Raw genomic sequence first — 15,908 nt, 5'->3', positions numbered from 1 at the left:
GCACACCTTTGACCCCAGCACTCAGGAGGCAGAGGCAGGCAGATCTCTGTGAGTTCAAGGCCAGCCTGGTCTATATCATGAGTTCCAGGACAGCTGGGGCTACAGGGAGACCCTGTCTCAAAAAGACCCCCCCCAAAAAATAAAAAGTAAAAACAGAAACATCCCAAGGATCTCTTGTATTCTAGAGACACTTTCCCTTACCTCCACTGTTGAGTGACAGTCTGATTTCCCCTGTGGTAGTAGGATCAGTCACCCCAATTGGCATAGTAACTTCCTTCTTTGCCTGTTGATTCAGGGGCATGAGAGCAATTGACCAGGTACAATTTTACCCTCTAAAAAATAAAAAGTAAAAACAGAAACATCCCAAGGATCTCTTGTATTCTAGAGACACTTTCCCTTACCTCCACTGTTGAGTGACAGTCTGATTTCCCCTGTGGTAGTAGGATCAGTCACCCCAATTGGCATAGTAACTTCCTTCTTTGCCTGTTGATTCAGGGGCATGAGAGCAATTGACCAGGTACAATTTTACCCTCTAGATAAGTGGACTCATTGTGCTTCCTGGGGAAATATGTGCAAATGAGGAGGGACTATTACTGCTTCCCAAATCCACAGATCCGCCAGGCATTGTGTTTTTAGATGAATCCATATAGATAAATTTTATTTATTTATTTATTTATTTATTTATTTATTTATTTATTTATTTATTTATGTCTTTTTGAGACAAGGTTGGTTACTCCAGCTGGCCTGGAACTACCTATGTGGACCAGGTTGGCCTCAGTCTCACAGAGATCTGCCTGCCTCTGCCTTCCAAATGTTGGAATTAAAGCATGCACCACCACACCCGGTTAATTTTCACTTTCTTTCTAAAAAAAATTCTCTTTTTTTATTTTAAGTGTTTGTTTGAGTGTTTTGCCTGCAGGTATGCAAGTGCACCACATGTAGGCAGTGCCCATGGAGGCCAAAAGGGGGTGTCAGATCTTTGGAACTGGAGTTAAGGCTGGGTTGTTAGCCGCCATGTGGGTGCTGGGACTTGGGTCCTCTGGAAGAGCAGCCAGTGCTCATAACTGCTGAACTATCTCTCCAGCCTCAATTTTCCTTCCTTCCTTCCTTCCTTCCTTCCTTCCTTCCTTCTTCCCTCCCTCCCTTCCTCCCTCTCTCTCTCTCCCTCTCTCCCTCTCTCTTTCTCTCTTTCTCTCTCTCTCTCTCTTTCTTTCTTTCCACAGTCTCCTTGTAGTCCCAGCTGGCTTGGAACTCATTATGTCGACCAGGCTGACCTCGATTTCACAGGAATCTGCCTGCCTCTTGCCTAGCCTCTTGAGTGCTGGGATTAAAGGCTGCAGCACCTGGCAATTTTCACTTTTTTAATTATTGATTTGTGTGTGTGTGTGTGTGTGTGTGTGTGTGTGTGTGTGCGCGCGCGCATGTATGTATGCTGGGAACCCAACCCAGGGCCTGGTACAAACCTGGCACGCATTCTACTACCGTGCTATACCTTCACCTCTGAGCAGCTTTTATTTGTTTTTATTATTTTTTTTATTTTATGTGTATGAATATATTGCCTGCATGTATGTAAGTGCACCTGTGTCATGCAATGCCCATGGAGGTCAGAAGAGGGCATTGGATTCCTCTGGAACTGGAGTTATAGACAATTGTTAGCGGCCATGTAGATGCTGGGAATCAAACCTGGTACTCTTAACCACTGAGCCATCGCTCCAACCCCTGAGCAGATTTTATGTATAATCACCTAAATTTCTTCCTTTGTGAATTCTCCCTATCTTTTGTTGGGCTTTTTTCTTTTCCCCAGTGCTGGGACTCAGACCCAGGGCTTATGCACTTATGCATGCTAGGCACTATGACTAAGTTACACTCCAGTCTCAGGCCAACTAATTTTTCTATTGTGTTATTTATACTTTTATATCTATCTATCTATCTATCTATCTATCTATCTATCTATCTATCTATCTATCATCTATCTATCTATCTATCATCTATCTATCATCTATCTATCTATCTATCTGTCTGTCTTTCTATCTATCTATCTATCTATCTATCTATCTATCTATCTATCTATCTATCATCTATCTAGTGGATAAATGTTTTGCCTGCATGTATGTAAATGCACCCATGTATGCAATGCCTGCAGAGGCCAGAAGAGGGTGTTAGTCCCCTGGTACTAGGTCCCCTGGAAGAGCAGTCAGTGCTCTTAACTTCAGAACCATCTCTCCAGCCCTGCTCCTCTGTTTTAGTTTTTTGTTGTTTTTTTGTTTTTTTCTTGGAGAGGTGTTTTTTGTTGTTTTTGAGACAGGATCTCTTATTAGGACCTAAGACTTGCCTCAGGTAGCACTCTATCTCCTCCTCCCTAGCACGGTGATTACAAGCATTTGTCACCATGCCGGCTTTATATAATGTAGGTGCTGGAGATCAAACCAGGTCCTCTTGCTTGTGCACAAGTATTTCACCAGTGGAGCTATCTTTCCATGCCCCGTAGCCCCAGCTGGCCTGGACCATGGCATCTGTGACATACAAAATTTCAGTTCTTTCTTTAAAAATTTTTTTCAAAGATTTATTTCTTTTTCTTTTATGTGTATAAATTTTTCACCTGCATTTAAGTGTACCACATGCATACAATGCTTATGAATGATAGAAGAGGGCATCAGATCTCTGGAACTGGAGTTAAGGATGAGTGTTAGTTGCCATGTAGGTGCTGGGAACTGCACTCAGGTTCTCTGGAAGAGGAGTAAGTGCTCTTAATCACTGAGTCAGCTCTCCAGCCCTGGGTTCTTTTAATATTTTCTTTTATACTATTTTACTTTATAAAGTGGTCTGAGGGAACTCTGGGCCATGGGAATGTGCTCTACCATAGAGTTATGTCCCCATTCTTGAGTATTCTTTTTAAAACTTATTTTATGTATTTTTAGTTTATGTGTATGAGTGTTTTGCCTGCATGTATGTACATAAGTGTACCCATGTTGTGCAATGCCCAGAGAGCTCAGAAAAGAGTGTCAGGTGGGGCTTCGTGGCGCACACCTTTTAATCCCAGCATTCTGGAGGCAGAAGCAGGTGATCTCTGTGAGTTCAAGGCCAGCCTGGTCTACATAGTGAGTTCAGGCCAGCTGGGGCTACAGGAGACCCTGTCTCAAAAAGACCACAAAAAAAGGAAAAAGAAAGAAGGAAAAAAGTGAAAGTGTCAGACCCCATGGAACTGGAGTTATATATGATTGTCAGGCACATGTGGGAACTGAACACAGGTCCTCTGCAAGAGCAGTCACTACTCTTAACTGCTGAGCTCTCTCCAGCCCCAAGTATTCTTTTTTTTGGGGGGTGGGGGGAACTAAAGAATTCATACAATGTTTTTTGATATTTATACCTCCTCCCCCCACCCTGATATCTGTTCCCAATTTCATGTCCTCTATTATTCTTTTTTATTTTTTAAGGCCTATCAAGTCTAATCTTTGTTTCCTAAATGCTCTTGGGTATGAGTCTTTCCCTTAGAGTCTATTCAACCTACCAGGTGTCATACCAGTAAGGAAAACTGACTCTCCCCCTCCCAGAATCTATCAATTGCCAATAGAGCCTCAACTAGGGCTGAGGTATCCTGCCCATCTTCTCCATCCACATTGGCCCCATGTTTGGCTTGAGTTTGTACAGGTCTTGTGCATGCTGTCACAAGTGTTGTGTGTTCAAGTGTGCAGCTATCTGTGGTGTCCAGACAACACAGTTTCCTGATCATCTGGCTCTTACCACTGTTCCACCCTGTCCTAGTTTGTTCTTCACTGCTGTGACAAAACACTCTGATCACTACCAACTTGGGGAGGAAAGGGTTTATTCAGCTCACAACTCCCAGGTCACAGTTCATTCAGGAGCCCAAGGTAGGAACTCAGGGCAGGAACCTGGAGGCAAGAGCTGGAACACGGGCCATAGAGGAATGCTGCTTACTGGCTTGCTCCCCTGGCCCCTGCTCAGCTCGCTCTGTTATCGAACACAGGCCCACTTGCCCAGGGGTGGCACGACCCACAGTGGGTTGGGCCCTCCCACATCACTCAATAACCAAGAAGATGCCCCATGGACATGGCCATAGGCCAGTCCAATGAAGGAAATTCCCCAATTGAGGCTCCCTCAACCCAGGTGTGTCAAGTTGACACCAAAGCTATCCAGCACAATTGACCCCTTGTCAACTTGACACACAAACACATCACTATTAAACAATAACTTTCCAATTTCTGTCACCAAGATATGATGTTAATATCACAACCTAAGACAGTACAACCTTAAAAACCCCACAATCCTTAAAAAAAAAATTCAAATACTTTAAAGTCCATAGTCTCTTTTAAAAGTCTCAACTGTGGGTGGGCTTCTGTAAAATCCAAAACAAGTATTGTCTTATTTCAAAGGGAAGAATCGGGCATACCTAAGCAAAACCAAAGTCCAGCAAAGGCTCAAGGCTGGACATCTCGGAGTCACTCACGATCTTCCGGCCTCCACAGGGTTCTGGCAGCTCCACTGCTCTGACTCTGCCATCCACAGCACAAACAGCTCATCTTGCAGACCCAGGCCAGCTTCACTCCATACCTACTGCAGTACTTGGTGGTCATCCCACAGTCCTGACATCTCCAAAAAGCTGGGGTCTCTTCTGAAACTGAGGCTGCACCTTCACCAATGGCCTCTTCTTGCCTCTTGGGGTGCAAAGCCTCAGTTTCTCTCCATGACCCCTTCAATCCTGGAGTCTTAACTGCAATTGAAGCTGCACTTTCACCTATGGCCTTTCCTGGCCTCTCAGAGTGCCAAGCCTCAGCTGCTCTCTGTGACCCCTTCACGCTTTCAACACCAGAACCATGCAGGAGACTCTTACACATTACCAAGTTTTGCTTCCAGCTTGAAATAGAGGTGTGGGTCCCCTCTGTGTGCTGACCCTGAGGAAATACCTCCCAGAAGATTCCACCACAGTGATGCTGGTCTCTTGTTACTTACAGCTGATTTTTCAGCCCCAGCTAACCAGCATCAATTGTCCCAAGCTGACCAGAACCCACAGATTCTCAATTCAATATCTCACATGAACAGCCCTGATAATCTCTGCTTCCCTTTGAAGCTTCACAAGCCAGGCCTCCATCATCTACAACTCTTTCAGCATAACTGTTCCAGGCTCCACAGCAACAAACCCTGAGCACACAATAGCTTTTCCAGCCCAAAGTTCCAAACACTTCCACAGTCCTCCCAAAAATACCAACGTCAGGTCTGTCACAGCAATACCCCACTTCTGGTACCAATTTCTGTCCTAGTTTGTTCTTCGTTGCTGTGACAAAACACTCTGACCACTACCAACTTGGGGAGCAAAGGGTTTATTTAGCTTACATATCCCGGGTCACAGTTCATCTGGGAGCCCAAGGTAACTCAGGGCAGGAACCTGGATGCAGGAGCTGGAACACAGGCCATGGAGGAATGCTGCGTACTGGCTTGCTCCCCTGGCCCCTGCTCAGCTTGCTCTCTTATCCAACACAGGCCCACCTACCCAGGGGCGGCACTACCCACAGTGGGCTGGGCCCTCCCACATCACTTAACAATGAAGAAAATGCCCCACAGACATGGCCACAGGCCAGTCCAATGGAGGCAATTCCCCAGTTGAGGCTCCTTCAACCCAGGTGTGTCAAATTGACACTAAAGCTATCCAGCACACACGCCCCCTCTGTGCAATGATCCCTGAGCTTTGGGAGGAGAGGGTTCAATATAGATGTCCCTCCCCATTTGGTTCTTTTGTTTTGTTTGTTGGTTGGTTGGTCTTTTTGAGACAGGGTCTCCCTGTAGCCCCAGCTGGCCTGGAACTCACTATGTAGACCAGACTAGTCTGGATCTCACAGAATCCACCTGCCTCTGCCTCCTGAGTGCTGGGACTAAAGGTGTACACCACCACACCTGGCTCTTTTTTATTCTTGTTTAGAAATCCTTCCTTAATCTAATATTCTTAAAATAGTCTCCCAAATACCTTTCTTACTGGTAAGAAAGCTCTGTTACTAACTAACTGTAACTTAAGCAAGTTACTTAATCTTTCTGGGCCTCAGTATTCTCTTGTATAAAATGAGATAGTAATTGTGTCTACTCACAAAGTTATTGTTAGAATTATGTATTTGTGCCAAGCACAAAGTAAACAAGTGTCAGTCTGAAATTAGTATATGAGAGGGTATATTTACACAGGTATGGAGGGGCACAGAACCAACAGATAATGTGATAAGTTGATGTAGTAACATCAGAGCTCTTCCCATCCTGAGGCCAAAATGCCAGGGAAGGGTAGGGAGTTGTTGCTACAAAGATAAAATTCCAGGTAGATAAGTCACCTCAATAGAGGTAGAAATTCATCAGGGACCAGGGATACTGTAAATCTGAGGCAATCTGGCAGAGAAAAGCCTACGAAATAAGTGCTTTGACTTCATTGCCCTTCCTTCCTCCAAACTCTTCTGGTGCTCTAGATGGGCTGAAGGCACAGGGCAAAGGAGTCTACTGATGTTGTCCATATGGGACACTTGGAAGAGTGGATCTGGAGGAGCAAATGAAGGATATTTGACTTATGTTGACTAGACTGTATTGAGTTGTCACATGAGCCAATGCTCTTCTGGGTGCTAATGAACAAACCCAGCAGAGTTCCTGTTTTCATGAGCTTACAGTCCAATGTGAGGAGACGGATAATAAACATTAGCAAATATAACATGTCAGATAGGGCAAATGGTGGGAAATAATGGTGGAGTGATGATGAGATGTGAAGCATTGGATGGTCTGGGAATGTTGGAGGAAGTGTCATTTGAGCAACGACCTGAATAAAGGAAAGAAGGGAATGAATGTGCTCTACATACATCCAGTATAAAAGTCAAGTGGTGGCGCACGCCTTTAATCCCAGCACTTGGGAGGCAGAGGCAGGAGGATCTCTGTGAGTTCAAGGCCAGCCTGGTCTACAGAGTGAGTTCCAGGTCAGCTGGGGCTACAGGGAGACCCTGTCTCAAAAAGGCAAAAAAAAAAAAAAAAAAAAAAAAAAAAAAAAAAGAGTTAAGGAAGTAGGCTCATGCGGATCATGCCTGTGAGTGAGGTTGCTTTTTGTTTGTTTGTTTGTTTGTTTTGTTTTGTTTTGTTTTGACACAGGTGCTATCTAGCCAGGGTCCAGTGAGAATAATATTAATTTCTTGTAAGTCTAGTGCCCTCATGACCTCATTACCTTCCTTTAGGTCCTTCTTGAAGGTTCCACCACCTCAACACTGAGGGCCAAGATTCCAGTACATGAACCTTTGTGTGACATACTTGAACCACACTGAAGCCCACACATGACAGTCTGAGGGAAGGGAAGATGCTTTTAGAGTGACAGGAGAGCTGTAGATTAGATGAGGGTGGTAGCAATGACAGTGGTGAGGAGTGGGCTCCCAGATGTGTCACTGGTAGAGAGTTTGCTAACCTTTACAGGATTGCTGATAGTAGGTGTTTGGGAAAGACAGACATCAAGGATGACAGTAAAGACTTAACCTAAAAACAAATGGAGGGGGCTAGTAAGATGCTCAGTGGGTAAAGGTGCTTGCCATCAAGCCTGACAACATGAGTCCAATCTCCAAGACACACATGGTGGAAGGAGAGAACCAACTTCTATAAGTTGTCCTCATGTGGCAAATGAGCACTAGCTGTTCTTGCAGAGGACCCAGGTTTCGTTAATATATTTTTAAAATTCTGTATTCTTTCATGTTTATACCCACTGAAGTCTCTGCTCAGTTAGCTTGGTGGTTTGTTAAGAATCACACAGAGATTTCTTTTAAATGCCCAGAACCAGTAAGTCTCTCAGTCTTTGCCAAGGCACTCCAAATGCCTGTTGAGGCATGATTTCAGTCTTCAGCCAGGCAGTTTACAATGCTACTTCCCCTCCCGCTTGGACAGAGCCTCCAGTTTAATCAGGGGTGAGAAGCTGAGGACTCCTCAGGTCTTTCCTGACTCACGTGCCTACCTAAGTTTTCATTCTGGATTTCCAGGAGCATCTCAAAACCTTCTAAACCCCATACGGATAGTACACTCCCTAACTTTTCCTTTTAAACATCTGACTTCGCTGATTCTTTGCCCCAGTTGTTACCTACCATCACAGACTGCTGCAACATTAAACAGTTGCTGCTCGTTGTTTACTCAAATGCCCTCAAAATGAAAAGTGTTCTCATCAAGCTGCAACTCAGGTCAGACAACCATAGCCTTTTCTTTTTCAGAGTTCAGAAGTACTTTATTTCTTTAACATGCTATATTTGGATGAGTACACAGGACTTATGGCATGAATTGGCATGATTGGCTGGGTTTGAAACAGCTGAGTTCCTTCAGCAGCTGGCATGGCTACTGCTCTCTCCATTCCTTTGCAGTATCTCATGCCAGTCTGCCAGAGGGCCAGGTTCCATTCTGTTCCAGTTTGTATTGCTGTTGTCATCCACATAGCTCCACCTTGATACAGAGTTACTGTAGTTGTCATAGAAACCAGGTGTATGCTTCTGGCGACTTTGCACTGCCATTGTTTGCCAAAAGCTTCAAACCCAGAGGTAACTTAGTCCAGTTTTGGCAAGGGAACTAGATAGGCGATAGAAATGTGGCAGTTGAAGCTGTTGATTTGGTGCAAATTTGTCTCGGGGGTCCTTGCAAAGAACACTGAAAACCTGTAAGGTAGCCTTGAGTGTTTATTTTAAGAAGCCACTGAATAGGTCAATGACAGTTTTCTGTGAACCAGGGTTTGGAGGAACTCTGAATCCATTCTACTCTTCCTGTGGCTGCCAAGCTTCACTGTGACTGCTTCAGGATGTTGGTTTTCAAAGCTGTTATGAAACTGGGGAGGAAGGAAGATGGAACAGATTAAGTTAAAATACCACTGAGCTCGCCTCTTAGTGAGAGTCACCAGGCATCCACATAAAAAGCCAGGTACATGCCCAACACAGTGGCACATGCCTTTAATCCCAGCACTCAGGAGGCAGAAATAGGTAGATCTCTATGAGATCAATGCCAGCTTGGTCTATGTAGTGAGTTCCAGGTCGACTGGAGCTATAAGACCCTGTATCGAGAGAGAGAGAGAGAGAGAGAGAGAGAGAGAGAGAGAGAGAGGAAATGGCAAAGGAATTTAAAAGGTAAAAATAGAAAAAAAGCCTAACACAAAGGACAATAGTGAGATAAATATGAGAAAGACATAAGAAATATAGTAAACACAGATCAAGATGGCAGATATAAATACTGTCTTATCAGTAATTACATTAAATGTCAATGACATTCAAAAGGGAGAATTGGGGGAGGGTAGCAAGCAAGATGGCTTAGATAGTAAAGGTACTTGCTGCTAATCCTGGTAATCTGAGTTCAATTCCCAGAACCCACATGATGGAAACTGTCCTCCTGCAAGTTGTCCTCTGACCTCCATACACACTGTGGTGCTCCTGCACACACACACACACACACACACACACACACACACACACGTGAACATACACACAAATAAGTAAAATGTAAATAAAAATGCAAAAAAGCAGAGATCTGGGGACCTGCAAAATGATTCAAAGGGTAAAGGTGCTTGTCACCTAAAGATCTGACAGCCTGAATTTAATCCCAGAAACATATGTAAAGGTAGAGAGAGAGAATGAACGCAAATTTATCCTCTAACCTCCACACACATGCCATAGCATAGGTGTGCCCCACCTCATATCACATACAAACATACATTAATCATACACAGAATTGTTTTTCTTTTTTCATTTTTTTGAAAGCAGAGATTGGCATATGGATAAACCAAACATGATGCTGTGTACAAGAGACACTACACTGTAGAGTCAAAAAGAATGTAGAGGCTAAAATTAAAGCATGTAAAAGACATGCAAAAGGCATATGTGGTGGTTGACACCTGTAATTCCAGTCCTTGGGAGGCTAAGGCAGGAGAATTGCCACAAATTTGGGGTCAGAGTGGTCTACATATTGAGTTCCCTGGGCTACATACAGTTTAAGATATTGTATCAAAATACCAAAACAAACAAAACAACAAAAACAAACAAACAAAATGCCTATGGGGATGGAGGTTGCCACCAAGCCTGAGTTCCATTTCCTGAACTCACATGGGGAAGGAGAGAACTGACTTCTGAAAGCTGACCTTTGACCTCTATACACACACACAAAATAAAACAAGGAAAAAGTATATCATGCAAACAGTAACTAAAAGAAATCTGAATTATCTATACTTACATAAGACAAAAACTGTCACTATAACTGGGTGTGGTAGCACACACCTGTAATCCTAGCACTCAGGAGGCTGAGGAAGGAGGATTGCTCCAAGTTTAAGGCCAGTTTAGGATGAATATAGAATACCAAATCACCTAAGGCTACATAATAAGACTTTGTCACAGAAAAAATTAAAATAAGTCAGGTGTGGTAGGGCACATCTGCAGTGAATTCTGGGTAAACTGGGTCTACACAGCAAGACCCTGTCTCAGTAAGATCAAAATACAGGGGATTCAAAAGTAAAGGGCTTGCGCGGCAGATGCAATGCCCTGAGTTTGACACTCAGCACCACAAAAATAAATAAAAATCTTTTAACAAATGGGCTGGGAATAGCTAAAGTAGCTAGTGCTCCAGCACTTACATAAAGGCCTGGCATGGCAATGTACACCTGTAACCCCAGTTTGGGGCAGGATGGTCAACGCAGTGACAGGAAGGTCCCTGGACCTCACTGGCCAACCATTGTAGACAAATGGTAAATTCCAAGTTCAGTGAGAGATCTCCAGGTGTGGTGGCACATGCCTTTAATCCCAGCACTTGGGCAGCAGAGGCAGTGGGATCACTGTGAGTTTGAGGCCAGCCTGGTCTACATTGTGAGTTCCAGGCCAGCTGGGGCTACAGGGAGACCCTATCTTTAAAAAAAAAAAAAAGAAAGTCTTGTGAGATGGCTCATCATGTAAAAATGCTTGCCTCCAAGCCTGGTAATCTGAGTTCAATCCCCAGAACTCATGGTGGAAGGAAGGAGCCAATTCCTGAACGTTGTCCTCCAAGTTTCACACATGTACTGTAGCATACACATGCCACAACTTATATACACACAAATAATAAATTAAACTATTGCAAAACAAGATGGACAGTGACTAAGGAAGATAGTTGGTGTTGACTTCTGCCCTCCAAAAGCACATGCCAACACATGTATCCAAACATGCACACAACATGAATGTGAACACATAAAACACTGCACACATACACACTAAACAATTAAAAAAACAAAAACAAAATAGGGACTGGTGAGCGGCTCTGTGGGTAAGGGCATTTGCTGCTAAGCCTGAAGACTTCAGTTAGATCCCCAGAGCTCATTTTGTGGATGGAGAGAACTGACTCCTGCAATTGTCCTCTGCCCCTCACACATGTAGCAGACCTGTACCTACCCACATACACATACATATACAAATAAATAAATGTAATTTAAAAAAAAAAACAAAACAACCCCCGAAATGTTACTAGAGATACATGAAACATTGAGAGGACTGAGGGAAAATATGGACCACCAGTGATTGCTGGCCACTTCAGTACTTGGACTCAATGACTGACACAGCACCTTGACAGAAAGAAGGTCAACAAAAAAATAGAAAGGCTTTTTTTTTTTCAGATTTATTTAATGTGTATGAGTATTTTGTTGTTGTTGTTGTTTTTGTCTTTTTGAGACAGGGTCTCCCTGTAGCCCCAGCTGTCCTGGAACTCACTATGGAGACCAGGCTGGCCTTGAACTCACAGAGATCCGCCTGCCTCTGCCTCCTGAGTGCTGGGATTAAAGGTATACGCCACCAAGCCCGGCTGTGTATGAGTGTTTTGCTTGCATGTATATAAGTGCGCTTGTATAATGCAATGCCCATGGAGGCCTAAAGGCCTTGTCAGACTCCTGGATCTGGAATTATGTATTGTTGTTAGCAGCCATTTGGGTGCTGGGAACTGAGCCTGGGTCCTCTGCAAGAACAGCCAATGCTCTTAACTGCTGAGCCATCTCTCCAACCCCAAGAAAGTTGTTTTTTTGGTATTTGGATTTTTTGAGATAGGGTCTTACTATGTAGCCCAGACTGATCCTGTATTTATGATCCTTCCACCTCAGCCTACTGAGTGTTGCAATTACAGGTGTGTATCACTGTGAAAGGCTAGAAAAATTGAATAACACTATATATCAACTATACTTAACAGATGTCTATAGAACACATTGTACCCAACAATACCAGAATATAATTATTTTTGGTTTTGTTCTTGTTTGCTGTTTTGTTTTGTTTGAGATAGAGACTCACGGAGGAAATAGAATTCAAAATTACAAGATATAATTCCCCATCCATGGGGATAGCTAGAATGCGAAAGGTGAGCAAGAAAAGTGTTGGTGAAGATGAAGAGAAATTGGAATCTTCATATGTTGCTGGTGGCCTAGAAAATGGTGCAATTGCTTTAGGAAATGGTTCAGCAGTTCCTCAAAAATCCAAGCTCTTTCTAAATAAAAAAATCCAAGCTCTCAGGCTGGAGGCTGAAGTAGGAGGATTACAAATTTGAAGCCAGTCTGGACTACATAGTGAGAAGTTGCCTAAAAAAAAAAGTTAAAATATAGACTTATATATGACCCAACAACTATATTCCTAAGTATTAAAACAATAAATTATATATGGATGTTCAAAGCTACATTCATAATAGGCCAAAAAGTGTGAATAACCCAAAATTCTATCATCTAATGAATAAATAGAGCATGGTATGTTCATTCAGTGGAATAGTATTCAGCCATTAAAGGGATGTAATCCTGAGACATACTATCATGTGAACTTTTGAAATATTATGCTGAGAGAAGCCAACCATAAAAGACCACATATTACATGATTTTATTTATATAAAAGGTGCTTAAGCTGGGGCTGTAGTCCCAGTAATTGGGAGGCAGAGGCAGGTGGATCTCTATGAGTTCAAGGCCAGCCTGGTCTACATAGTGCGTTCTAGGTCACCTGGGGCTAGAGAGAGACCCTGTTTCAAAAAGACCCCCCCCCAAATCTGTAAAGAGAAAATGGCATAACTATGACAATTACAACTTTATGAATATACTAAAAATTACTGAATTGAACACTTTCTAAGAATGAATTTTAGGGTATAATGGCACATGTCTCTGGTCCTAGCTATTTAAAATGCTGAGACCAAAAGATGGCTTGAGTTCTGGGGTTCTAGGCCAACCTGGGCAACAATGAGACCCTCCCCATCTCAAAACAAGCAAACACACATACATATGCAAAAATAAATGCAAAAGTGGCTGAAGGTGTAGCTCAGTTGGTAGACAGCTCGCTTAGCCCTGGGTCCAATTCCCAGCACCCAATAACTGGATTTGGTGTTGCATCCCTGTAATCCCAGAACTCCAGAGATGGAGACAGGAGAATCAGATGTTCAAGGTCTTTCTTGGCTACATAGTGAATTCCAATCAGCCTGATATACATAAGACCTGCTCCCAAATATCAAGAAAGAGGGCCAGGGAAATGACTCAGCAGGTAAAGGCACTTACCCACCAAACCTGACAACCTGACCTGAGTTCAATCCCTGGGACCCACATTAGAGAAAGAGAGAACTGACTAGTTGTCCTCCACATATACATGGTGGTATGCATGCACCTGCACTCACACATGGGTACACACTCATACACACACACACACACACACACACACACAAATAATTTTATTTTTAATGAACAGTGACTTATTTTTGCAATAAGGTTGGGAAAGGGCACATGTGGGAAAGAGGAGATTGTGTTGCACACATGGTAAGTTTGAAATACCTAGTAGACAAGGTTTTATCTATTTTTTAATTTTTTTATGTGTATGCATGTATTGCCTGAATGTAGGTAAGTGCACCCATGTTGTGCAATACCCACAGAGGTCAGAAGAGGCTGTTGGATCTCCTGGGAGTGGAGTTACGGACAGTTGTTAGCTGCCGTGTGGGTGCTGGGATTTGAACCTGGTCCTCTGCAAGAACAATCAGTGTTCTTAACTGCTGAGCCATCTCTCCAGCCCTCGATAAGCTTTTATTAAATGGGAAATTGAAGCTATCAGTCTAGTACAGAGGAGAGATGTGGAGTAGAGCTATAAATTTGGGGAAAATGAATTAATATACATAAAACACTTAGAATAGGGCATGAAATGTAGGGTCCATAAATGTTAGCTAGTACATGTCTAGTGTAATATCCAATTGTTCCATGGCAGCTTGTAGAATCCCTGCCCTCTGATTTGTGACGTCATCTCTGTTGTATGCAATTTCCCCAGTGTCATGAAGGTTGTTTTCTATCACAGCATTCTTAAATGAGAGTAGATTGGAAGCCGAGTCTTATTTCTCAGTTCACATAAATAATAATGACTTTATTTATTTAGTCTTTTTTTTTTTTTTTTTTTTTTTTTTTTGAGACAGGGTCTCCCTGTAGCCCCAGCTGTCCTGGAACTCACTATGTAGACCAGGCTGGCCTGGAACTCACAGAGATCTGCCTGCTTCTGTCTCCTGAGTGCTGGGATTAAAGGCGTGCGCCACCACACCCGGCTATTTAGTCTTTTTGAGAGAGGGTCTCCCTGTAGCCCCAGCTGTCCTAGAACTCACTATGTAAACCAGGCTAGCCTTGAACTCACAGAGATCTGCCTGCTTCTGTCTCCTGAGTGCTGGGACTAAAGGCATGCGCCACCATACCTGGCTCAACAGTGACTTTTTTAAACCTCTATCCTACTTTTGCTCTCTAGGGAGAAATTGCCTGAATTCTTCCTACCATTCAGAAAGTGCTAAGATACATGAGATCACAGGCAGAAGTTCAGATCGCTTGAGCAGCAGAGAACTGCAAAAGAGACAAGTCTAGGAGTACACACTGTAACCCTAGCACTCTGGACAGAGGCACAGGCAGGAGGCCCACAGGTTCTAGGTTAGCTTGGGCTATATAACCAGACCCTGTCTCAAAAAGAAGGGGTGGGGACCAGACAGGTGACTCAAAAGTTAAGAGCACTGGCTGCTCTTGCAGGAGATCCAGGTTTGGTTCCCAGTATGCACATGGTACCTAACTAGTTTCAGGGAATCTGACGCCTTCCTCTATCCTCCATGGGCAATGTATGCGCATGGTACACCCATATACGTGCAGGCAAAGCACTCATACACAAAAAAAGTAATAAAAAATTTAAAGAGGTGGTTGTTGGGGATTTAGTTCTGTAGTGGAGTGCAAGGCCCCGAATTCAGTTCCTGTAACTGGGGAGAAAAAAAAAGCTTCAAAAGGAGGGACCAGAGATTTTACCACCACCTCCCCAATTCTCTCACTCCATACCATACAGCCATACACTGGGCATAGAATATGGCCACAATGATGGCTCTGTTAAATATAAAGAAGAAAATACAATTAGTCACCTTTTTGGAGCCCCTAAATCCCTTAACTTACCAACTCTATTAACAATTTGTTCAATTTTAAGTTTTTTTTTTAAAAACATTTTTATTTTATGTGCATGCTTGCATGTGAGTGCACCCAGGTCATGAAATGCCCACAGAGGTCAGAAGAAGGCGTCAGATCTCCTTGAAGTGGAATTTCGGCAATTGTTAGCCGCCATGTGGGTGCTGGAAATTGAACCTATGTCCTTTGTAAAAGCAGTCTGTGCTCTTAACCACTGAACCATCTCTCCAACCCCAGCTTTTAAGGGTTTTTTGTTGTTGTTGTTGCTTTTTGTCTTTTTGAGACGGGTCTCCTGTAGTCCCAGCTGGCCTGGAACTCACTAGGTAGACCAGGCTGGCCTCGAACTCAGAGATCTGCCTGCCTCTGCCTCCTGAGTGCTGGGATTAAAGGTGTGTACTACCACCCATGCCCGGAAAGTTTTAGGTTTTATCCGCAGCAAATCACACAAAAATTTACTATCTTAACTATATGATTTTTTAAAAATTTTATTTAT

General features: G+C 43.3%; 1 pseudogene; it reads right to left on the bottom strand.

The window, feature by feature from the left end:
• Positions 1-14,163: 14,163 nt before the first annotated feature.
• LOC103739038 overlaps positions 14,164-15,908 on the bottom strand; it is a 3,279-nt pseudogene continuing 1,534 nt past the window's right edge.

Source organism: Nannospalax galili, unplaced genomic scaffold, assembly GCF_000622305.1.
Source record: "Nannospalax galili isolate Female #2095 unplaced genomic scaffold, S.galili_v1.0 scaffold251, whole genome shotgun sequence".
Lineage (NCBI taxonomy): Eukaryota > Metazoa > Chordata > Mammalia > Rodentia > Spalacidae > Nannospalax > Nannospalax galili.
The sequence above is the reverse complement of the archived record's forward strand: the minus strand, read 5'-3'. Positions and strand labels throughout refer to the sequence as shown.